The sequence below is a fragment of the Meriones unguiculatus genome, chromosome 5, assembly GCF_030254825.1.
Source record: "Meriones unguiculatus strain TT.TT164.6M chromosome 5, Bangor_MerUng_6.1, whole genome shotgun sequence".
Classification (NCBI taxonomy): Eukaryota; Metazoa; Chordata; class Mammalia; order Rodentia; family Muridae; genus Meriones; species Meriones unguiculatus.
Genome location: NC_083353.1, coordinates 97,797,913 through 97,821,621, shown reverse-complemented (window position 1 = coordinate 97,821,621; position 23,709 = coordinate 97,797,913). Strand labels below are relative to the sequence as shown.

The following is a 23,709-nucleotide window of genomic DNA, read 5'->3' as shown; positions in this document are numbered from 1 at the left end:
CCATAATTCTAAGATATTCTCAGTGCAATTTTCAGATTAAATGTTCTGAAAAGGACTGTATGCCAGAAACTTTAAATTGCATTTCTTATTGTTTGATTAAAGATATTTCTTTATATAATATGCATTACTTCTTGTCCAATATTAATAATGACAGTGAAAGACAATGCTTTACCATTCTGCCTTTGACTGAAACATCCCCATTTGAAAACTTCATTATTGGACCCACCTCACAGAACTGAATTTTAATTCTTGTCCTTTATCACTATGTAATTTACAAGGCACATGTCTGGTACCTTCATGGACCTCCTAATAACTTTCTTGTGGGGAAGAGTTTGCCATGATTTTAAAACCATTTTTAAACAGATTTATTTTTAGTATTATTTTTAAGCTGTGCATACAGGCCTGCTTGCATTCATGTGTGTGTATGTGAGTGTGTGTACCTGTAGAGGCCAGAAAAGGACATCATATGAGATCTCTGGAGCTTGAGCAGCCACCTCTCATGGGTGCTGAGAATTCTGGTTCTCTGGAAGAACAGCAAATGCTCTTAACCAATGAGTCATCTCATTAGAGTTGCTTATAATCTTAGAAACCATTTAGTTTTAACTATGCTCCCCAGATCGAGCTTTGCTTGAGTAGTAAAATAGATACAATGGAACATGTGAATCACGGGTAAAGCACTTCTGTGTTGAATTTCACTGTGACATTTCTATCTTTGTTCCGATAATCCCCACACTATTTCAACTTCCCCAATTTCTTTTATCTTTGCTATTGCTTTTTCTTTTGTATAGGAGTCCTTTATGAGTCTTTGTGTTGTCAGATTTCTCTATTTATTCAACACATATTTTCTAACACTGGAAATTATACTCCTGCAGTGATGAACAAATAGTGGTGAATGCACAGGAGGTCTGTCCTCACACAGCTTGCAGACAGTTCAGGAATACAGATAACTGTCAAGTCAGCCAAGACATGAACAAGTTATTATAAGTGTAAACAAAGAATTGAAGAACGTGCATCCTGGTGATGTGTTGGTGTCATGGCAAATTTCTATTATCAACTCGACTGGATTAGAAAAACACCTGTGGAATTAATGTGTCAATATTTTGAATGTGCCTATGAAGACTTTAACAGAGAAAATTGAGGGAGGAAGACCCATTGCAAATGTGGGAGATGTGGTCCATGGGATGAAAAGAAAGGGAAAATGGAGACAGTGAGCAGAGTGCCCCTATTTTTTTTTCTTCAATTCTTTATCCTTCCTAGTCCACCAACATGTGAGCAAGAAGCCTCATGCTCCTGCCATCACAGATGACCTGGTTCTTCTCCCGCATTGAATTCTCTGTAAGATAAATCTGAATTTTCTTAAACCACGACCCAAAATAAATTCTTCCTTCTTCAAGTTGATTCTTTTCTTTCAGGTATTTTATTACAGCAATGAAAAAAGCAACCAATTCAGTTGGGAAATAAGGCACACATATATGCCTTTTGCATATTTTCCTTATAATTATTCATGAGCTAGATTTCTCTTTTGAAATTCCATTTGGCCATGGGATAGAGAAGAGGGTCCTAGTGGCCAAGCACAGAAGAGAAAAAAAAATGGTGGCTATTGCAACAACCAAGGAAAAAAATGCTAGTGGTTGGACCAGGGCACTGGTGAGAAAGAAGACTTATTGTTGGAAGTAGATTTGATAAAATTCACTAGTGTATTACATGTTCAGGATGGGAAAACAAAACAATCAACAATTTCTAGGTTTCCAGCTTGAACCGTGGGAGGAGGGTTTTTGTACATCTGGGAGAACCTGGGTTTCCAGGAAGAGGCAGGTGGCCAGAATGAATTGCCTAGGGGATAATTCTGAACCGAGTTGGAGAGCCTACAGCACTTAGAGTTAAAAAGCCATTGGGGACCTTCTCTCTAGAGACAGTAGAAGTCGAGAGAGCAAAGGAGGTAGTGTAAAGGAGGGAGATTTTGATGTACTGGTAGAAAGTGAGAGGGAAGAAGGCATGCTGATGTTCCAAAGGGGAGAAAGATATAGAGACAATGAGAAAGAGGGACATTGATTTTGAAGTACATTGTTCTTTTCTTTTCCGAGTCAGAATACATTATAATCCCCTCAATACATTTTCCTCGATATGAGAGCATCCAGCTCCAACTTTGTTTTTGTAACAACTCTATACATACTTTGGAACAAACTACCTCTTTTTGGAATAGAAACTTTAAGATTAAGTCAATATGTGGGAAAGTGGGTGTGTATAAAAGTGTATATATTTTATAATACTGATCATAGAAACAGTCTAACTAGTGGTTCTCAACCTTCCTAATGATGTCACCCGTTAACACAGTTCCTCATGTTGGGGTGACCCCAACCATAAAATTATTTTCATTGCTACTCCATAACTGTAGTTTAGCTACTGTTATAAATTATAATGTTTTATATCCTGTATATATATATATATTATATATATATGTATATATTTATATTCTGTATATATATATTCTGTATATATATATTATAATTATAATGTATTATAATCTGTGTTTTCTGATGGTCTTTGGCAGATCAAGACCTATAGGATAAGAACCACTGTTCTAGACCTTTCCTTCGTCTCTTTTCTTAAGCATACAATCATTTCCATGGCTAGACTTTAACTTTAACCTTTCCTCTTTACTCTGCTAAGATTATATCACATGAAATTCCTCAGCGCCCTTTCTTTTTTTTTTTAATGTTTACCTTTTTAAATTTTTTAAATATTAGTTATAGTTTATTAACTTTGTATCCCAGCTGTATCCCACTCCCTCATTCCCTCCCAATCCCACCCTCCCTCCCTCATCTCCTCCCTGCCCCTTTCCAAGTACACTTGATAAGAGAGGACCTCCTCCCCTTTCATCTGACCCTGGTTTATCAGGTATCTTCAGGAATGGCTGTAAGTCCTCCTCTGTGGTCTAGTAGGGCTGCTTCTCCCTTGGGGAAGGGGTGTCAAAGAGCCCACCATTAAGTTCATGTCAGAAATAGTCCTTGTTCCTCTTACGAGGGTACCCACTTGGATACTGAGCTACCATAGGCTACATCTGAGCAGAGGTTGTAGGTTATATCCATACATGGTCCTTGGTTGGAGAAACAGTCTCAAAGAGAATTCTCAGTAGAGGAATACAGAATGGCAGAGAAACACTTAAAGAAATGCTCAACATTCTTAACCATCAGAGTGATGCAAATCAAAACAACCCTGAGATTTCACCTGACACCCATCAGAATGGCTAAGATAAAAAACTCAAGTGACAACACATGCTGGAGAGGTTGTGGAGAAAGGGGAACCCTCCTCCACTGCTGGTGGGAATGTAAACTTGTACAACCACTCTGGAAATCAATCTGGTGCTTTCTCAGATAATTAGGAATAGTTCTTCCTCAAGATTCAGCCATACCACTCCTAGGCATATATCCAAAAGAGGCTCAAGTACACAACAAGGACATTTGCTCAACCATGTTTGTAGTAGCTTTATTCATAATAGCCAGAACCTGGAAACAACACAGATGTCCCTCAGTGGAGGAATGGATACAAAAATTGTGGTACTTTTACACAGTGGAATACTACACAGCCATTAAAAACAAGGAAATCATGAAATTTGTAGGCAAATGGTGGGACCTAGAAACAATCATCCTGAGTGAGGTATCCCAAAAGCAGAAAGACACACATGGTATATACTCACTTATATAGACCTATAAGATATGATAAACATAATGAAATCTATACACCTAAAGAAGATTAAACAAGAAAGAGGACCCGGGGTAAGATGATCAATCCTCACTTAGAAAGACAAATGGGATGGACATTGGAAGTAGGAGAAAACAAGAAACAGGACAGGAGCCTACAACAGATTGCCTCTGAAAGACTCTACATAACAGTGCATCAAAGCAGATACTAAGACTCATAACCAAGCCTTCAGCAGAGTGCAGGGAATCATAAGAAAGAAGGGGGAGTTAATATGACCTGGAGAGGACAGGAGCTCCACAAGTGCCCTTTCTTATGCTAAACATGTTCAATAATCCTCTGAAGGCACATGTGTTGAAGCCATGGTCACCAGCCTACAATAGTGGTGGGAAGTAGAAGAATCTTTAGAAGATGGAGCTGAGTGTAAGAAGTTAGAAGTTAAACACCAGAGTCCTAACTGGTTTATTTTTAATCCTTTGTTTCCTAACTACCTATTAAGCAGCTTCCTCAACCTCTGTTCCCCATTGAGGTATGAGGCTCTGTCTGGGTGTGTAAGGGAGCTGGAACCTCTAAACCAGCAAAAATAATCTTCTCTCTCTCTCTTTTAACTTGACTACCTCAGGTATTTGAATTTTTAAAAGATTTTGGAAAATAAAGACTTTGTGTGTGTGTGTGTGTGAGGTTGTGTGTGTATCTGTGTGCATGTATATACATACAAATGCTTGTGGAAATCAAAAACAGCTGTCAGATTCCCTGGAGCTGAACTTACAGGTAGTTGTGAGCTGCCTGATGGGGTGATGGGATATCAAATGCTAGTTTTTCCCAAAAGCAGCAAGCACTCTTAACTCCCAAGCCATTTCTCCAGCCCCATCACAGATGTCTTGATATAGTAATGAAAGTCCAACAAACAAAATGTCTCTGAGCTCATACTTATAATCTGTGCAACCTCACATACTCTATCGCCATAAAATATTTTCCTTAAACATCTCAGTTTCCTCCACTGTCAGATTTATTTCTTAAAAATAAAATAGACCCTGATTCCAGCTGCTTAATATTCAATCACTGTAGCATTGCCCTCACTGAAAGTCTTTATTTCAAGGTTATTTTTAGTGTTGTCATCATCTCCACCTCCTCCTCCTCATCTCACACATTCTTTTCTTTTAAATTTAATTTATATATTTACTTATTACAATTTATTTATTTTGTATCCCTGCTGAAGCCCTGTCTCTTGTCTCCTCCCAGTCTCACCCACCTTCCCTCATCTCCTCCCATGTCCTTTCCCTAGTCCTCTGATAGAAGAGGTCCTCCTTCCCTTCTATCTGACCCTAGCTTATCAGGTCTCATCAAGGCTGGCTTCATCATCTTCCTCTGTGGGCTGGTAAGGCTGTACCCCCAGGTGGAGGTGATACTCCAACCAAGGACCATTCATTGAGATAACCTAGACACCCTGCACAAAGGAAGCCCGTAGGCTGCTCAGTTTCCAGGTGGGCTTCCTAATAAGGGGGACAGGGGCTGTCTCTGACATGAACTCAGTGACAGGCTCTCTTTCTTTCTCTTACATTGTAGTCTTCAGTTTTTATGGACATAAGGTAACGCCTGATATTACTGATCACTATGTATTCACTATCCTCAAAATTTCAGAGCATGCCAGTTTCCTGGTTGTCCTCTCAGGTTTTCAGTAGATCTGTTTCTTTTTCTTTGTCATACACTTCTGATTTCAAATGACTCTCTCTAGAACCCCTTTGTGTGGCATTTTCAGTCAATGAACATTATTCACACTGAAAACTTCAAAGGTGGTTTGGACAGTTACATTTGTGATCCTGCTCTTTCCAATTTGGCATTGGCAACCTTGAGTAGCCTATACTTCGTGAGCAGTGGGACATTTATAATTGCTTAGCAATCTCCTGTCTGGGAGAAAAGCGCCTTTGAAGTATGTCAATTCCCATAGTGTAAATAACACCACTGGGTCCAATTTCAAGTTACTAGAATGACTGATACCACTGAACACCATAGCTGGGAAGGAAGGTGCAGAGTCAGCTCCAAGACTGGATAAGCAGACTCCAGCTAATACATAATCAGATTTTCAAACCCCAAAGAACAAATAATACCCACAACCACTCCAAACTAGCTAGTGTACTTTTCCCAGAGATTCTGACCAGGCATTACAGTTAAAAAAATCATTACTATGACCTCTGCTAAATATTTTATGAGATCCTTTTTTTTTTTCTTTCTTTCAATTTTTTTTTCGGTTTAAGGATTATTCAGGCCCATTCTGGACGCATACATAGCAGTTTGCATAAATGATCTAGCTTAGAGATATTCTTATGTCTCACCAAATAATTCTCTCACATACCTGTGTTCAGCCTTCCTGAGTCACAATACATGACAGGAGGCATTTTAAATTATTTATATTACTATTACCACATTTATTTTTTTAATTTTAAATTCTTATTCTATGATATAATTATTGTTGTTTCATATGGGAAGGCAGTTAAATTACAAAATATTTCTTATGCTTCAGAGATCAGTAAGAGGGGTTGTGTATATTAACACACACACACACACACACACACACATTCTATAACTCTGTTTAATAGAATCTTTTAGCCACCACCTGGATTTCTCATCAGGCAACCTGATTCTGCTATATGAACCTTCTAGATACCATATGCTATAATTATTTAGAGAGCCAAGTGTTGCTCTAATTAGCTCATTTGGCAAAGGGGACTTAGAAACACCATGATGGATATTTACTAGTAGGACCATAATTAACCATGGCATATCTGTTATTGAAATATGAGGGAGACACTATACAGCAGAAAAATCAGGGCCAAAAACAGTGTGTGTTCTCAGATCTTCAATATTTACATGACATGGATGCATCTAAGCCATCTAACAGATTTTCTTTCTGGAGATGACAAAGTCAGGAGGAATTCAAATTATGGTCTTGCTTCCACTCAACAGGCACAAGACACTAACTGTCTAGTTTTAATACCGGTCACATCACTGCAGTTCTAATTGCTCTTAATTATATGCCACTTTGGCTTAGGTATTTTTGTGATCACTTAAACCCATTTGATGATACCAAGCTATTTCATCTGAACAAAGGGGCTGCTGAGATAATTCAAGGATTCCATTTACCTCTTCTCCAAGGGGTTTAGCTGGTTCTGACCCAGGCTTGAAATCAGGCCATTACTGCTCCCCCCTTCAACTCTCTGAAACTATAAAGTTATGGATACAAAGGCTGCCAATTTATTACTGAAAATTTGAGGTGATTAAGAGTCAAGGCTGCTGTGGCCTCTCATACTATTGATACTAAAAGTACCATCAATTTTCCACTGTTCTAAAAGATAGGTAATAAAAAGCTTTATTTTTATTAATGATTTTTTTTTTTACCTTATGACCAGATTCCCAATGCTCTGTTCAGTACAGAGAAGCATGTTATAATTATTTCATCTTCTAGAAAAATGGGTGAATTCATGGATCTTGGGATATGTGAGACATGGATTCAATTTCCAGATCTAACTCTAACAAGTTCTCGAAGCTTCTATTAAGTAAATGCACTGTCTGGTCCTGCTTAGAGTTTACAACAGCACTGGACTCAGAACAGGTTTAGAAGGACTCAAAAGGATCCCATAAAATATTTAGCAGAGGTCATCATAGTAACGGATTTTAAAGATGTAATATGAAGTGGGAAGGAAGGTTGAAAATGTTCATTTTTTTTTTTTTTTATTGAGATTTAAATGATGGCTACAAGACAACCAAGAAATACGCAACTGGAGGCAAAGAAAGAGGTTTCCTAAATTCCCCCAAGTTTCCCAATGCCTAAGATTTATTCATGGATGCAACAGTGACAGAGGGTGATCAAAGTCTCATTTAAGCTTAATGGCTGGAGATTCCCCAGGGCTTCCTGCAAGCCAAGCTGACACACAGTGTTTCTGTCACTATTATTTTATATCCATCCGCATTATTTCATAATGTCAATAATTTCTCAGGAAACTCATAGCATCTTCTTATTGAGGATGATTCTATTCCATCTAAACTCTGCAGATATTGAGTCTACCCCGCCCTCATGTCTTGTGTGGATGTGACTTGCTAATGTCTGTCATCAAATCAAATACTCTATGTGTGTGGGGGGGAGGGCAATATGCAACCCCTCCCTCGTCTGTCTACTTCTTTATAGGAATCACTTGCTTTGACAGCAGCTCAAACTCATATTCTGTTGGGAGCCACTATTGGCAGGTTCTGCCTTCCTGGGATGGTGTCTTCACTGAGTGTTCCCTAAGCACTGCTGTTTGAGATGTTTGGACTCTATTATGTTAATTTGTGCTTCGTTGGTGGTTTTTAAATTGCTTCGTGGGTGCACATATTGTTGCAATAACAATGCTTTATGAAGCCCCAGGAAGCAAGTCTCAAGATTTCTGTCCTTTCTCTCCTGAGCTAGATATTTTATATGCTTTATGAACAACAAATTAAAAGGAAGCCACTATGTAAAACAGCTGGGGTGACTGCAGGCCCCTGGCCAGGGATGGGTTGCTAGCCTGTCTTTGCTTTTCTGCAATGTGTGATTGGTCAGAGATGTGGGGAAATGTGGCCAGGTTTCTGTTTTACTTGCTGTTCTGCCATTCTTTGCCTCCTGAGCCTTCATGTTTAAATCCCCCATCCTTGATCTAATTTCTCCAAGGGGTTCATGTCGTTCCAAAAGAAGCTTCCTTGGCAAAAGTCAAGAGCTCTTGCTCTAGAGAGCCAAGGGAAATAATTCAGGCCTCCAACCAAATTTCTTTCCCCTTCACTTTGCATTAGATGGGCCCAATGGAAGTGACAATTTAATCAAAAGTGTAAGCACAGGAAACCCAAATAAAGTCAAAATAAAAAAGAAACCCAGCCAGCGGGAAGGGCAAGAGGCTATGAGGATGCTTTACTGTGCTCTGTCAGACAGAACAGGCTTTGAGAAACTTCCTCCTGTAAAGGAATAGACAGTGTCTTAGGCTCTGGGAGCTCAGCTTCCATTGTAATTAGTCAACTCTGTGCTTCTGGTATGAACGCAGCCATGGGTGGCTAAGCAATGAAGGAGTATAGTTGCATTTTGATAAAGATTCATGTGTAGACACAGGAGTTTGTCATTGGTGCAACTTTTGTGTGTCACCAAATGCTGTTTCCCTTCAGATGCATTTCAGAGGTCTGAGATACCCAGACACAAACAGAAGAAGGGGTTCCAGCTCGTGGACTGCAGTTTCTGTTTGGGAAAGAGCATTTTATGAAGAACATCATGTGGAAAGGCTTTTTGGCTGGACAAGGAGGCTGGTTGAAGAAGCAAAAGAAAACCAGTGTGACTAAGGATATACTGGTGAGAGGGAGTGAGGTAGGAGAGATGGTCTAAGTCAGTGGGTCTCAACCTTCCCAACTCTGAGACCCTTTAATACAGTTCCTCATGCCGTGGGGACTTCCAACCATGAAATTAATTTTCTACTATTATGAATTGTAATATAAATATCTGACATGCAGCCTATCTGATATGAGGCCCTAAAGGGGTTGTGACCCTCAGGTTGAAAACTGCTGACTAGAGTCTTACAAGACATGGGGTACCCTGAGACTTGGGGGCCAGCAACACAGACTCGCCCAGGAACCACAAAATATCTGTAATCTTCTGGGTCAGTCTCAGAATTTGTGAAAAATTAGGATTTGGACACACGCACACACATACGTATACCATAGCATATACATGCACTCATATGTGCATATGAGTGTGTGTGTGTGTGTGTTATGTGTGTGGTGTCTGCCTATGTAGATGTTCATGCTGCACACAGGTAGAGAAGTCAGAGAAGAGATCAGATGACATGCTCTATTTTTTTTTTTTTGAGACAGGGTCTCTCACTGAACCTATGGCTAGAGTGTTGGCCAGTAAGTCAAAGTCATCTTCTTCCTATACTTGACCCCAACAGGGATGGGGTCAAAGGTATGTGTGTGGCCAAGTTCTGTTTTAAAAAAAAATTTAAATTTTATTTTTTATTCAAAATTTATTCATTATATATCCTGATTGAAGCTCCCTCTCTCAACTCCCCTAGTCCCACCCTCCCTTTCTCTTCCCCCATCCACTTCTCCTAGTCCACTGAAAGGGGCAGTTCTCCTTTGCCATCTACCCATAGCTTGTTAAGTCTCATCAGGACTGCCTGGATCCTCTCCCTCTGTGGCCTGGCAAGGCTGTATCATCAGGGTCGAGTGATCAGAGAACAGTTAACTGAGTTCATGATAGAGGCAGCCCCTGATGCCATTACTCAGAGATCCACATGGAGACTGAGTTACCAATTGGCCATTCTGAGCAGGGGATCTAGGTCTTCTCCATGCATGGTCCTCTACTGGTGCATCAGTCTCTGCAGGACCCCCTGGGCTCAGATCTTTTAGTTTTGTTGGTCTCCTTGTGGGGCTTCTGTCTCTTCCATATTGCTCTATTCCCACCTCTCTCTTTCTCCATAAGACTCCCTGTATTCTGCTCAAAGTTTGACCCCTGTTGGGTGAATCCTTTCAAAGGATTCTCTATAGTAGGCTCCCATCCTGTTTCCTTTCTTCCACCACTTCTGTTTGCCATTCTGAATGAGATTTAAGCATCCTCCGTAGGGTCCTCCTTAATGTTTATCTTCTTTAGGTCTGTAGATGGCTATCCTATATTATAGGGCTATTATCTGCTTATAAGTAAGTGTGTACTATACCTGTCTTTCTGCTTCTGGGTTACCTCACTCAGGATGATCTCTTCTAGTTCCATAAATTTGCCTGCAAATTTTATGATTTCCTTGTTTTTTTTTTTAGGTTTCTCTTATTTTTTAATATTAGTTAAATTTTATTAACTTTGTATCCCAGCTGCATCCCTCTCCCTCATTCCTTCTCAATCCCATCCCCCTCCTTCAGCTCCTCCTTGCCCCTTTCCAAGTACACTAATAGGGAAGGACCTCTTCCCCTTTCATCTGACCCTGGTATTTCCTTGTTTTTAATAGCTTAGTAGTATTCCATTGTGTAAATGTACTACAATTTCTGTGTCCATTCCTCTGTTGAGGGACATCTGGGTTGTTTCCAGGTTCTGGCTATTACTAATAAACCTGTTGTGAACATAGTTGAGCAAATATCCTTATTGAATGGTGGAGCATCTTTTGGGTATATGCCTAGGAGGGTTATAGCTGGATCTTGAGGTAGTGTTATCCCCAGTTTTCTGAGAAAGCAACAGATTGATTTCCAAAGTGGTTGTACCAGTTTACATTCCCACCAGCAGTGGAGGAGGGTTCCCCTTTCTCCACATCCTCTCCAGCATGTGTTGTCACTTGAGTTATTCATCTTAGCCATTCTGATGGGTGTAAGATGGAATCTCAGAATCATTTAGATCTGCATTTTTCTTATGACTAAGGATAGTGAACATTTCTTTAAGTTTCTCTGCCATTCAATACTCCTCTATTACAAAGTCTGTTTAGCTCTGTACCCCATTTTTTAAATTGGATTACTTGGTTTGTTAGTGTCTAATTTCTTGAGTTCTTTATATATTCTGGATATTAGCCCAGACCCAGAAATAAACTTGCACAGTTGATTTTTGACAAAAATGCCAAAACCATACAATAGAAAAAAGATACCATCATCAACAAATGGTGCTGGTCTAACTGGATATCCACATGTAGAAAAATGCAAATAGACCCGTTTTTATCACCCTGCACAAAATTAATGTCCAAGTGGATCAGAGATCTCAATGTAAAACCAGACACACTAAATCTGTTAGGAAAAAAAAAAGTGGGGAGGAGCCTGGAACTCATTGGCACAGGCGACAACTTCTTGAACAGAACACCAACAGCACAGGATTTAAGATTAACAATCAATAAATGGGACCTTGTAAAACTGAAAAGCTTCTGTCAAGCAAAGGACACTCTCAACAGAACAAAACGAATGCCTACAGATTGGGAAAGAATCTTCACCAACCCATATCTGATAGAGGGTTAATATCCAGGATATGTAATGTTCTGCTTTTTATGTTCTGGAGTTCCAAGCTCAGGCCATTGTATACAAACACTCTTAGCAGCTGGGCCACCTTCTAAGCCTAATACTTGGTATACCTCTGTTTGTTTTTGTACAGTCAACAGGCATTAATGCTCAGAGCTTTACTTGGGAAGTACTTCTAGATCTTCACTGTCAAGGCGGAGAGATTCTGCCCTTGGAAAGCCTGGTGATTTCCTGGCTGTATGCACAGCAAGACACAGCTGTATAGAGGAGCCAAATTCAGATGACTGAAGATAGTATGCCCTATAGAGGAAGTGTATCGAGGACCAGCCTGACCTCTGACTGGTCCTCAGTGAAATGCAAGCTCAATTTGTCACATTGTGTATGTGTGTACGTTTTTTTTTTTTCTTTATCAGTTTTAAGAAATACCTCAGCCTTATTATCAGTTAAAACATTCAATTGTCCTTTCAAATAAAACATGTTTTTAAATACTGTTTTTTTTTTTTTTTTTTTTTTTTTCAATGCTGTTTATTCAGGAACATTGAACAATCCTCGGACCCCGGGGAAAGCCAGCCCACAGCTTAAATAGCCTCTGGGTAGCCAACCCAGGCGTGCCACGGGGGCCATGCAGATAGGTCCACATACATGGAAGCAAGCCAGATCCTCGGCCTTAGCCAAATGTGGAGTTGTTCGTGACAGAGAGCACTCACCATCGGGAAGGTGGAAGGCGGAAACCAGCTCCATCTTTAAGGCATAGCATTCCGCAGCTCTCTACAGTTCCCCCTTTTTGTTTTAGACGCATCAGGCAAGAGTAGAGGTCTGATCTCTGATATTAGAAATAAATTGGGACTTTGTACAGATGTTCATTTAGGTGTCATCCACCCAAAGAGCATCAGACCCGTCCGATACCTTTTTCTCAGAGGCGGGACCTGGGGCATCAACCCGCATGCAATCAGACATGCTCTTCTCTGGGTCCAAAGCGGCTGACCCTGAGTGCAGTGCTTAGCCGCCCATTGATGCCCCTCACGCTATGACTCTCTTCAGACAGAAAAGGGATCTTGGAACTACAGCCACCATTGTTACTACCATCTCATTGACGGCTGTTGGAGCTACCACCAGGGCATTAGCCATGAGTCATACTGGGCAGACTGCTCAGACCCTGAATAATCATTTAGCCAATGTAGCTCATGCCTTAGTTGTACATAAAGGAATTAATGCTCAACTAAAAGGAAGCTTGATGGTGTTCAATCAGAGGATTGACCTCTTGCAGGAGCAAATAGATACCCTATGGCAAATCGCTCAACCTGGCTGTCAATGAAAGTATGCTGGACTTTGTGTCACTAGCATACAACATGAGAATTTTTCCTGTGCTGCAAATCTGTCTAAACAATTGTCGAGCTATATTTTAGGTAATTGGACTGGAGAATTCGATACTACGATGGAGCAGCTGAGAGTGGCCATTGTCACAGTAAATTCTACCAGAGTGGACACAGGACTAGCCACAGGATTATCAACATGGATTGCTGCAGCCATGAATCATCTGAAGGAATGGGCAGGCATGGGAGTATTAGCAGGCCTTCTGGTGTTGGTCTCCTTGGTTTGCCTGTGGTATATATGCAAGATTAGAGTCTCACAACAGTGTGATGCAGCCATGATCATTCAGGCCTTTACAGCCATTGAAGCAGGACATTCTCCCCAAGCATGGTTGGATACCATAAAAAGCTAAAATGATACGCTCAGGATGCGAGGTTAAATACTGTTTTTTATACTTAAATGTGCCACCACCGCCTTCCCCAGTCCCCTCTAAGAAGCAGATGCTTTGACTTGGGTGTTTTTTCAGCTCCTTTTCCGATTGCTGTGATGGATCACCTGACAGAAACTCCCGCAGGGAGGTGTGGTTCATCTTGGCCTGTGGTTTCAGTCCATCAGGGCGGGGAAAGGAATAGCAGATTTTCAAATCTAGTGGTTAAAAGCAGAGTTGGGCTCCACACCTCTGGTGGCTCGAGAACCAGAGAGCTGAGGCCAGAAGCAAGGCTAGAATATGTAACCTCCCCTAGTAATCCCATTTTCATCCTTCCAAGCCCCACAATGGAAACCTCGGAAAAACAGCGCCATCTGCTGGGAGCCACGTGCTCAAACACAGGCGCCTGTGGCAGATACATAGATAAACTACATTCCAACTGTAGCAGCTGGTTAATTCATTACATATGAAAATACTGAGTATATGCAGTGTTCTACGCACAATGCAAGGGGTTACGTCTGTGCTCTAACACAAGTAACATCTCTCCCTGTAGTCTGTAAGGACAAATGAATACCAGCTCATTATATCACTAGACAAAGTTTCTAAGAGAACAGGATGAATAGTCTCTGCCCTTTAAAGTTTTTCTCTCTCTTTTTATGTCATCCACAGAACTCTGATTTCAATGACATTATGTCTATCATACTAAATATTTGTTGTACAGAGAGGGAGTTAGAGACGTGACAGGCATTTATTAAAATGAATTAATCAGAGGTATGATGTACGAAGTGCCAGCATTTAGAGAACTGAGGTGAGAGCTGGTCCCAAGGAAACCAGCTAACAGGTTTAACAGTTCTAAAGTTAGTATAAGGATTTAATAAGATCAAAGGGGCAGAGGGCTCTCTCTGGCTAGCAAAGAGAGAGCATTCACATAGGAAATGCTGCAGAGGGTATTTAAAAAAGAGAAGCAAGGGGTCTGGAGTGATGGCTCAGAGGTTAAGAGCAATGGCTCTTCTTCCTAAAGGTCCTGAGTTCAGTTCCTAGCAACCACATGGTGGCTCACAACCATCTATAATGAGATCTGGTGCCCTCTTCCGGCATGCAGGCTCACATGCAGGCAGAATTCTATATAAATAAATAAATAAAAAAGCAGAAGCAAGCATTGCTTTTAGATTGAGGTCCTGACTTTACAGTTTCCCGAATGAGTTTCATATATAGGTTTGCAGCCTAACCAATACTCAGCTGTTTGATTCAAACAAAGGATGGCCAAGGCCAGTCTCAGGTGGTCATGGTCTTACGTGGTCACTGTATACACCCCTGACCATAATATTATGGGATGGACTACATTAAGATAGGAAAGGCTGTGGCGGTAAAATCATGGAGTCTTCCAAAGAACTACACTGTAAACACGTGTATCATGAGAACCATTTAAAAGAAATCTCTCTCTACTCGTTCAGACCTGCACAGAAGTGTGTAAGTCCATAAGCGTCTCATCTGTAGCTCTAAGACAGGAAGTCTCAGGCAACGAGCGAAAGCTCTAGAACACGGTAAGGTTTATTTCCATGACTGTGCATGCAGAATTAAACTGATATAGTACTGTCAATAAGCAGGGCAACAGATTCTAAGAAGAACCATGGCGCCTGCCACTGCTTTGATGTTGTTTTGCCTCCAAGGCAGGATTTCCATTATTATGGAGATGAACTGCCTCTAATTATTGCAATAACATAATTGTTCCCCAGGGCAGAATCCCTAGTAACGGAACAGCATAGCTCTGCTGTGACTGTAGGAGCTATCCTGAGGGCAGGTTTCTCATTAGAAGCACATATATAGACATTCTGCCTCCAGAAGAGAAACACAATGCCTCAGGCAACAAGCCTCCTTCCCACACTAGGACTCAATCGGCCTTCTGGGCAAATGCCTGCCATCACATTTCCCCTCTTCAGACCTGGGTTTCACACCTAGCATATAACATGGAGTTTCACGGCCCAGTGCTGGGATTCCCTTCCATGCTTTACATGAATTTCAACTCTCTTAAATGCCATTGGGGAGACAGGCAAATTGAGGCCATAATCCAATTTCACCTCGGAGGCAGATGTCAGTGTCTCTAAAAAGACAAGTGAACATGATTTTATTCCTATTTGGGTTGAGTGTTTTAACAGATTGCTAGCTGTCATCGGGTTATACCATACAGGCAGGCAAAACCTAAATATGTGTTTCATCCTAAGAAGATACAGTGAAACCTCTGAATGCTTAGTGTGGTCCACAGTGACCTGAAAATGTTCTGCCCAAAATGATGGTAGGGTGCTAAATCAGACATATCTTTTAGTAATTTTGTCAACCCTCTTTCTTTTTCTTTCTTTCTTTCTTTCTTTCTTTCTTTCTTTCTTTCTTTCTTTCTTCTCTTTTTTTTTCTTCTTTGTCTTATTATTATATTTTTAGGAGAGAAGACCCATTTTATTACTCATAACTTGACCCTGTCTTCCCACACTAGGTTCCTCTTATCTGTTGCACCCATGGGAGGTGAAGGGATAAAGCACAAAGTTTGGGGGAAGACAAGGTCGAATACTTCTCAAACCAGGAAATAAGAAGGGCTGAGTAACTGTTCAAACTGCATGTGAAGTGAGCAGTCTGCCTTCGGCAGTGTCCAAATGCACGGTCTCTGGCTTCTTGCCGTCAGTCATAGTCTGAAGCTAGCAAGCCGGTGATGCTGTGAGGTCACCAGGCATCGTTCAACAGTTTGAAGATGGTTGGTACCGCTAGGCTCCTGAATCTCGCTCCCTCTCAAGAACGCAGGCTCGGGCAGCTTTGGCCTCGTCTTCTGGCTCATGAAGGAAATGCTCTTGGGCCACTGAGTAGGAGGTGTAACCATAAATAGCTAATACCAGGCCCCCGATGCCCAGGCCGCTCACTGCTGTAGCAGCGTTTGCCGCCACTGGGCAAGGTGCACCTGCCACATGACCTGCAGCTGCGCAGGGGTCAGTTTCTTGCCCGGAGTGATCAATGTGCTGAGGAAACGGGCATTTCTGCTCTCAGCATCCAGAGGGCTCACCAGCTCCAGGGGCCTGCATGCTGCTGCTCCTCCACCTGAAGGACCTCTTAACATTAACATTAACTTGTTCTTTCTTGAATCTTTCTACTGTTTTGGCTTGTATCTGTTATGTCCTCCTTGTTGTTATTTTTATCTCTCTTAGCTTTCTTCTTGCCCCCCTTGACAGTCTGACTTCTCTATCTTCTGGGAAATGGCGATTCCTAAGGGCTCTGTTGCCACACAGAATGCTCTGACCTCAGCACCATTGCTAATGAACCTCTCTGGGGCTTCTTGTCTACTGGTGATGGCTTGTTCTCCATGCCCATCCCTCAGCTTAGACTGCTGTTTCCAACTTTTCTACTAGGAAAGAGCTACAGATGACCCACTGAGTACCAGGCAGGCGTTTAGATGAAAGTGTGGCAGATTGCAATAACTGCTTACAAAGGGCCAAGTGCAGACACAGCAGCCCATCAAAACGACACAGGAATGTATGACAGGAGGCCAGACAGATAAGGAGGACTCACCTGTGCTAACTTGGCGACAGAGGAAAGGGACATAATTTATGGGTTGGAGGAGACTGCAGGAGCCAAAAACAGATTGTCCCCTAAAACCTCAAAAGGAACACAACCCAGGTGAAACCTTTGCTTTAGCCTAGCAAGGCCCATTTTAAAATTTTGATGCTTTCAATAGTCATACACTAAATTTTTGTTGCTTCAATCAAGCCCACATTCTGAACACACACACACACACACACACACACACACACACACACACACATACACACACACGTTTGTTTGCATATTAACCATTCTTTCTCTTCTTCAAATTTTTTTAAAAAAGATTTATTTGTTTTCAGTTTTTATATCTTAATGTTTTGCCTACATGTATATATGTATGTATGTATGTATTTTATGTGTGAACCTGGTACTCATGGAGGCCAGAGGAGAGCATCGAGCATCAGATCTGGGGACCTCAAATTATGAATGGTTCTGAGCCACCATGTAGGTTCTGGCTACCGAATCTGGGTTCTCTGCCCAGGAAGCAAGTGCTTCTAACTGCTGAGTCATCGCTCTAGGTCCCAAATGTCTTTTTAAAAGTATTCACTATTGTAGCAAATGGCATGGTCACTCATGAGCTATTTAAGTAGGGGTCCTTTGGGGGGCATGTTTTGTTTTTCCCCTTTCTCTGTCAATCCTTCTGCTTAGTATATCATTCAGGGTCGTAAATTCCAGTCCATGAATCTGTCTCTTTTCTTTATTCAAAGGATGCAGATACCCTTCAGCCACACATGATTTCCATCCCAGACTGCTGCCTACGCTTGGCTTCTCTGAACTTCCAATCTTGTCTCACTCTGCTTCTTGCTGATGGCTGCAGATGAAGCATGCGCACAGCTGTGTATAACTCTACATAAAATCCTCCAATTCTATCCACAGTGTTCAGGCCCAAGTCTAAGCTCCTCAGACATAAAACACAAAGTCTCTACAGTCTATTGCTGCCCTACATTTTTTTCAATATTTCTTCTCACTATATCACCTTTATAACCTATCCCTCAGCATGCCTGAAAAGCTCATATAGTCTTGCTCGTGGATCCTGCCAGTAGACTGTGAGCATCTCGAGGACTGGGTTTATGTATTTCCCCCTTCTATTCTCAGTGCCAGGCAGTAGGCCGAGCACATGGCGAAGGCCCAAGGAGTGCTTTGCTCATTGAATGAGAATGGAGTCGGATGGTTTTAGGTAGAGCATCTATGCTTCTGTCCAGAAGCATATACATTTAGGCTATAGTTTTGAGACTCTTTTCTCTACTATTCACTGGCTTATCTAGATCTAGTTATTATCTATTAATTTGACATAATGTATTACCCTCATGTCTATGAGGAAGAGGGGGAGTAGAAGGCTCAAATATGATTCTGAATACGAAGTCCTTATCTTACAGTGTTAATCAGAGTAACAATTCTTTCATTTTTTTCCTCAGCTTCAGGAGGAAGTAAACTCTCTCCTCTAACTGAATTTTTCAGACATCTATATTTACCTTTTAAACACCAGGTTAATTTTTTAAAGTAACTGTTTACAGGAAGCAGTTTTCTAAGGTGAGTTATGGACTTTCCTGTTTTACTAATCTAAGTCCACTAGAAACAACTCCCTTTTACAGAGGCTGCTGCACAATAATAATGATCATCCTTCTCTGCGCTGATGAATAAAAGGCTTCTTTTTCCTCACGCATGCGGCCGTTAGTTCAGGGTGATATATTTTCAAGAAGACATTCAAAGAAATGGCCAATACGATGCAGGGCAGGGGGTGACAAACAATTTCATAATAAGAACATTGGAAAGAAATGGGGTATCCGTGCTTGCCAAAGATCCAGAAGAGGAAATGAGGGTATATTTCAAGAAAGTACATAAAGAGACAGGGAAGAACTGTAAAGAGGAATTAGATTTGTCAGTATAGCTTCATAAAGTAGAACCAAAAATGAGCGGGCACTGCTGGTTATATAAATTTTCATCTGGTTAGGTCTCCATCATTAGAAGTTCCTGGGAAATGATGAAGGACTAAGTCTTGTGTGGATCCTTGTCCTCAGTGAGGGATGGTATCTGTTTAGCAATGGTGCCTGTCCACTCTGAATTCTCAAATTTTGCAATAGCTGCCTGATTTATTTCATAAACTCTTTGCATCACTCAGTCTAAGTCAGAGGTTCTCAACCTCTGGGTTGCGACCCCCAGTGACAAGCCTCCATCTCTAAAAGTACTCACAGTAGCAATGGAAATAATTTTATGGCTGGGGGTCACCACAACATGAGGAGCTGCATTAAAGGGCTGTAGCATTAGGACAATTGAGAAGCATCATTGGTCTAAGTGGTTGGAGGGGACATTTCTACATATGCTGTCAAAGATAATCACCAGACCCACATCCACCCAATAAGCACAAAGGGTAATCAGAGTACAACTGAATCAGAGAAAAACCTGGGCCATGGCAGGCTTAGCTGATACCTAGAGAATCTGTCTGGAACATCTGTGATCACTGGAGATAAAGGGCAAACTTGGGGCACTGGTGACCCTCGTCCTACCAGCTGCAAATAGATGGCTGGAGAATGGAACCAAGGCAGGCACAGGTGCTGATGAGGCACAAGAAAGCAAGGCAGAGCTCGGATGATACCTGGCCAGCCATGCTTAGAGGCACAGTCTACACATGACGTTCTCAAGAAGGTGGCCAGAAAAATTCACTTTCGCACCTAACCCGGTTTGAGATGAGCCTATCTAATTTGCAACCATGAGGGTCCATCCCAGCAGATACAATGGTTATCACTGTGCTTAGCATTCTAGGGGTTTAGATTATTAATGATTGTGCTGGTTCTGCACATTGATGTTTTTGTTATAGCGTAAAACCAAACTTATTTGCCTCAAGGGCCTTCTCTCTAAAAGCTAAAAGTAAACAAAATAATCAACTTTGTTTAGTTAGTAAGCTTGATTGTTCAATTCATCCAAATGATTGGAGCCGCCTCCATGGTGACCAGCAGTCCCTCCTGAGGACTGAAATAGTGGGGCTGCTCTAAACAGCTGATATCCCTAACACTAATAGCCTGGCAAAAGTAAATGAAAATATAAGAAACATTCCATGTAGATATGAATGTGTGACCTGCCCTACAGCAAAGCTAATATAAACAGTTATATTACTTTTTCAACTTTAATTTAGATGTTTGTGTTAATATAAGTAAAAGCAATGTCAATATGTTTTAAATTTGTAAGGGAAACAATAATTTTATAACAATATATTTAAACCAATTAATGTCCTGATGTTAAACCAGTGTTCCTTTTCTTTTCTCTTTTATTCTTTCCTTTCTCTTTCTTTCTTTTTTTTTTTTTTTTTTTTTTTTTTTTTTTGAGACAGGAGTTCTCTGTGTAGCCTTGGCTCTCCTGGACTTGCTTTATAGACCAGCATTCCACTTACCTCTGTCTCCTTGAGTGCTGGGATCAAAGGCCTGTGCCACCACACCCAGCTTAAACCATAGTTTATAAGGCTTTATTCACTGAGCTAACACAGCCCCTACCATCTGACTTTAAGACAAAAGATGGTGTGTTTTGTCCATGTTCCTCCTTATGCTTATTTTGCAGACTCATTTATGGACAGTTAATCCATTAAAAATGGAATTAAATAGAAAGCAATAAGCATGGTCTGACCAAGTCTTTCAAAAACATAGAATTTAGGGAGAATATTAAATAAGATGCTAGGTAATGAAGTTTTGTCTCAACGTAGTTATATCAATGCTTTGTAATTAATGGATTAATAATTTGTATTCAAAGGTAAAAGATTCACTATTTGATTGTGAAAAGTCTAGTCCCAACAGAGCATTAAGGTTAATAAGGCAGTATGTTAGAAATTATTACTCAATACTAATTACCCTTTGTGTTGGCCCACTCTGTCAATCTTCTCCTAAAATATGAATTATAATTTTTCATTCACAAATAACATGTATGATTGATTTTGTTCATTTGTCTACATAATTGTCTTTCATCTCTATCAGTAACAAGGAAAATAATTGCATTTATTTTTGCCAATGAGGACAATAGCAAGATCTGCCCGATTTCTAACTCTTTTAAAATTGTATGAAGTGTTCAGCTGTTCATATATCTTACTTGAAGGCTAAAGGCCAACAGTTCCTGTAATCAACTTGCCGTATAGATTCATGGTACTCACTGTGGTTATATCAGCATGTTAGAGAGAAGAAGCCTCTTGTTTCTAAGCATTGGAATTTCAAACAAAATCTAGGTGTCTCCTTTTTCCTGGAAAATAAAATGGTCTAACATCGACCTGCTTCTCCATGTGGCTTTGGGGCAGGCATGTCCTGAATTTCCTTTTTATATTCCACTTTGCCTGGGTTGAGTGCATCTACATGACCAAATCCATTCCACCTGAGAAGAGTGGAAAGAGTGTGGCAGAGCCTTGAGAACACAGCACCCATACGGAGATGAAGTGCTAATATTGATGCTTTGGGACCAGCCTGGTGACACTGGAGGCGGAGGTGATAAATAGCAGAAACTAAGTAACAGCAGGGAGTGTCTTCGGCTTAGACATACTTTCTGTGCCAAAGGAATGTGGAAGCATGCTTGATGTCTTTTAATAAAATCAACACAACTTGAACAGAAAAAAATCTATAGTAAGTAAGTGGTGGAAAAAAAGTAAATCAAATTTATTTGTTCTACAGAAGCCGGTCCAATAATATACTGTCTTCCAGGAGAAAATTAAATCAGTTATGTGTTATGTGGAAATGATTAATCTTTCCCTATACTATAATGTACCTTTAACACAGTCCAAAATATTGAGATGCCGTGTATAAGTAGTTGTTCATAGCTAGGTTGCCCCTTTCTTCCAGGTAGATAAGCACGATTACATTTTTCTTTAGGGAGGCACTTGTCTTGTTTTGGCTAACATGGTATCAGTAAACACGAAGTCGCTCCTTTTCCAGACTAAAGCACTAAGAGATCAGGTGTGTGATACTTTTTATTATGCAGTGGCAAAGCTTGAGAGAGCGCTGGTCTTCTGAGGAGGTACTTGTACGCAAGCAGAGCCACCAACAGACCCTTGCTAGGTGTGCAGTGTGAGTGAAAATTGCTTTTCCTGTTTCAGATTTCCATGCCTTCTTCTACTAGCATAGTTTACTCTCTAGATTTGTCCTCAATAATTTCTCAAAATTCATTCATTTGTGGTTTTTGATGTGTCTTTAAATCCATATTATTTTTATAAAGTACTTTATTTAGGTAGATTTTATTTTCTCTCTCTCTCTCTCTCTCTCTCTCTCTCTCTGTGTGTGTGTGTGTGTGTGTGTGTGTGTGTAGGTATGGAGGCCAGAAAAGGGCATTGGATCCCTTGAAGCTAGAGTTAAGAAAGTTGTGAGTCACTGGACATGAATGATGAGAATGGACTTGTGGCTCTGCAAGACCCTTCTTTAGTCCCCACATCATTTTCTTAATGTTATGTCCTTAAATCATCTTAAAATTTAAACCTTAAAAATGCCGCCTCATCATAGAAACAGAACAGTGGATCAATAGAATCAAAGACCCAGAAATAAACCCACATACCTACAGATACTTGATTTTTGACAAAGAAGCCAAAACCATACAATTGAAAAAAGACAGCATCTTCAACAAATGGTGCTGGTCTAACTGGATGTCAGCATGTAGAAAAATGCAAATAGATCTATACTTATCAACCTGCACAAAACTAAAGTCCAACTTGATCAAAGACCTCAACATATAACGAGACATACTAAATCGGTTAGAAGAAAAAGTGGGGAAGAGCCTGGAACTCATTGGCACAGGCAATTAAAAGTTCCTGAACAGAACACCAACAGCACAGGCTCTAAGATCAACAATCAATAAATGGGACTTCAAGAAACTGAAAAGCTTCTGTAAAGCAAAGGGCACTGTTGTTAAAACAAAATGATAGTCTATAGACTGGGAAAGGATCTTCACCAACCCTATATCTGACAGAGGGCTAATATCCAGAATATATAAAGAACTAAAGAAGTTAAAAAGCAACAAATCAAGTAATCCAATTAAAAAATGAAGTACAGAGCTAAACAGAGAATTTTCTGTAGAGGAATATTGAATGGCAGAGAAACACTTAAAGAAATGCTCAATGTCCTTAGTCATCAGGGAGATGTAAATCAAAATGACACTGAGATTTCATCTTACACCCATCAGAATGGCTAAGAACAAAAACTCAAGTGGCAATACATGCTGGAGAGGATATAGAGAAAGAGGAACCTTCCTCCATTGCTGGTGGGAATGTAAACTTGTACAACTACTTTGAAATTAATCTGGCACTTTCTCAGACAATTAGGAATAATGCTTCTCAAGATCCAGCTATAGCATTCCTAGACATATATTCAAAATATGCTCAAGTACACAAGGATATTTGCTCAGCCATGTTTGTAGCAGCTTTATTCATAATAGCCAGAACCTGGAAACAACCCAGATATCCCTCAATGGAGGAATGGATACAGAAATTGTGGTACATTTGCACAAAGAAATACTGCTCGGCAATTAAAAACAAGAAAATCATGAAATGTGCAGGCAAATGGTGGGATCTAGAAAAGATCATCCTGAGTGAGGTAAACCAGAAGCAGGAAGACACACATGGTATATACACACTTATAAGTGGATATTAGACATATATTATAGGATAAACATACTAATATCTGCACACCTAAACAAGCTAAGCAAGAAGTTGGACCCTGGGTAAGATGATCAATCTTCACTCAGAAAGACAAAAGGGATGG

At 40.6% G+C, this 23,709-nt stretch overlaps 1 protein-coding gene and 1 pseudogene across 8 annotated transcripts in view; both read right to left on the bottom strand.

The window, feature by feature from the left end:
• The window catches only part of LOC110555893 (contactin-4), a 1,034,823-nt gene that overhangs the window by 126,769 nt on the left and 884,345 nt on the right, over positions 1-23,709 (bottom strand). The window lies entirely within an intron of this gene.
• LOC132654250 (cytochrome c oxidase assembly factor 3 homolog, mitochondrial-like) lies at positions 16,006-17,238 on the bottom strand (annotated as a pseudogene).